The following is a 2,709-nucleotide window of genomic DNA, read 5'->3' as shown; positions in this document are numbered from 1 at the left end:
CCTACTACACACATACCTCAATATGAACTCTGTGACAAGCTGTGTTAGCCTTTCTTATTAAAATCATAGACTATGGCAAAGTATATGATTTATCTTAAGTAATAAACATTTGTTGAACGAAAGAATGGAAGAAAAGATATCTTATGAAGAGGTGGAAATAGACTCACCCACTCAAAAGCACGGAGCTCTTTTGGTTGAGGCTATGATCTGAAGACTCATATAAATTCATTCCCTGTTCATAATGGTCTACCCAGCCTCATGCCAACTATCAGTAATCTAATAATGAAAGAACAATTGTTCTGGGCCAGATGTATTATGCATATTACCTCTGTAGCAACATTACCTCTAGAGCAGTTAAGTATTACTGTCCTTATTTTAGGAATGAGAGAATTATATTCAGATATACTCCTGTCTTTAAGCAGCCATTTCCAATTTTAAGTGCATTCATGTATAGCTCTTAAGCTGATGTTCGTTACATTACACCTCCCTGCCCTGTGTTTCTTTCACCCTTAGCAATGAAAAGGTTGATGAAAGTTGCTTTCATCTTATTTGTACATGGAACTCATACCGCATTCATGCCACATGATGATAATATATGTATGGCAAAGAATTACAGATCAAATGGATGGTAGAAGCACAAATGATCAGAGTAAAAGACAGGGAGATTACCCAAGACTGTGAAAGGGAGGATGGCAGAACAAACTGTGAACAGCAGTGCTCTAAGCCCTGGTCTCTTGGTGAGGCTTAGAGCTTGATAAGGCAACATAATCTCAGAGAGGGATTTGGTGTACCCTTAACACTGGACCTCCAGGCAAAGCCAAAAATCTAATGTCCAAAAGTATAGAGGGAGCCAAGGTGCTTTCTGACTCCAAGTCACCATGAGGACTACAATGGAGAGCCCATTAGTGATGATGCACATGGGCCAAGAATGAAGGAGCCTTCTGGAATATTCTGCTCTGAATCAGATCGTATGAGGTTTTGCACAACCCTTTAGGAAAAGATGAGGAGTAATCCCCTATAATAACAGAGACTGAATTTCTAGGCAGATCAACAACATGAGAGCTCAGAGTAAAATTTAGTTTAGGTCTTTTTTTTTTTTTAAACATGGAACCCTTCACGAATGTGCATGTCATCCTTGCTCAGGGACCATGTTAATCTTCTCTGTATCATTCCAACTTGAGTATATTCACTGCCGAAGCGAGCACTTGATAAGTCTTTAGACAACATAATGTGTAAAATTTTTTCACGTTCCTGAGACTGCTGGGAAAAATTCATACCTGGGAGATATTGATGAGGCCATTTATCATTTCGATCATATTGTCCCTTAGCTTTTCCTATTTGAAAAACATTTTTAAAAAGTTTTACTTTCTTACTCTCTTCCTATGGGGGAAAAAAAACACCTATTAAATATTTTCATTTTTCATTGTTACGATATTGTTTTGACTAATAGCTCCCAAGCCTGACTAGCATTCACTATTACCTAGGGTGAACATTTTTTAAGTATATAGCCCTGTGTTCTATCCTTAGGAGTTCCGATTCATTAGCTTTTTCCAACCCAAATATAATGGTAAAGAGAAGAACACTGAAATTCATGATGCAACATGGCTAAAAAATGGGGTTGCCGGAATTCTGATTGCATTGTTCACTGGTTAACTCGGTATGATCCACATGCTTGGAGACCATTTGAAAGAAATCAGAAAAGAGGCAACAAACAGATCAATCACTGATTCAGCCTTTAAGTATAACTAAAATCTTTTTTTTTCCTTTGAGTTAATGGAATCGTTAAGGAACAAGATTATTCCATCAAAAGAAAATTATTTTCAGAAGATGGAAATTGGCAATATACCCACTGACGTCTGGAACAAACTCAAATGTCTACATTTCCAGTGGGAATGAAATCTGACAGCCAGGGAGTCCAAAGCGCTGACAGTACAAAAATAACCACCTGTTGCTGAATAGAAGAAGTAACCAGGTGGGATACGTACTCCACAAAGGAAATTTGAGCAGGCTCTTGGCTTCCTATGGGATGAAGGGGAGTAGGAAAGCTGGCAGCAGGGAGGTTGAGAAGTCTGAGCAGGGTTCCTAGCTGTCTTCCTTGTGCGGAAGGCAGGATTGAATTGGAAAGACTGTAAAACAGGAAGATTGACAATAAAAGCTTACGTGTTTAAGGCACATTTAAACTATTAGAATGCTACAGAAACACATAATAACGCCTCTGAAATTGCAGGTATGTCTAAATGGATATGAAACCAGGAGTTACCTCAGGTACTATCATTCTAGAAAATTTAAATGCCTAGTAAAATGCTCTTCTGCGAAAATAGTATTTGCAGGAAAATAAAGTTTTAAACATAGAAGAAACACAAGAACAAAGGACTATGCTACCAAAAATCCAAACTCTTAAGGCTGATTGAAATTAAAGGCTTCAGCCTTTTTCGACATGTGTGATATCAAACTAAACAACAAAAAGTAATATTTATTTACATTTATTTTCCCCCTTTCTTTCTGACCCTCTCTCCTATAAGGTAAAAGGAGGAAATGAAATACCTTAAAGTAAACGTTTACAGAGGGAAAAAAATCTGTAAACAGAATACATGGATCAATAACCATTATTTGAATAGCTGAAAGCATCTCATCAACTTAGAAATTAATTAAAAAGGATGTAGCTTATTTCACATGCAGCCATCAACATAATGCCTTGTTCTAAGTGCT

At 37.3% G+C, this 2,709-nt stretch overlaps 1 non-coding gene across 1 annotated transcript; it reads right to left on the bottom strand.

Moving 5' to 3' along the window:
- Window positions 1–1,098: 1,098 nt before the first annotated feature.
- LOC133077487 (U6 spliceosomal RNA) lies at window positions 1,099–1,201 on the bottom strand. Its single transcript, XR_009697760.1, has one exon. It is a non-coding gene; the product is annotated as a U6 spliceosomal RNA (small nuclear RNA).
- Between the last annotated feature and the right edge of the window lie 1,508 nt (window positions 1,202–2,709).

This window comes from Eubalaena glacialis, chromosome 17 (assembly GCF_028564815.1).
Source record: "Eubalaena glacialis isolate mEubGla1 chromosome 17, mEubGla1.1.hap2.+ XY, whole genome shotgun sequence".
Taxonomy (NCBI): domain Eukaryota; kingdom Metazoa; phylum Chordata; class Mammalia; order Artiodactyla; family Balaenidae; genus Eubalaena; species Eubalaena glacialis.
This window is presented reverse-complemented; position numbering and strand designations above follow the sequence as displayed.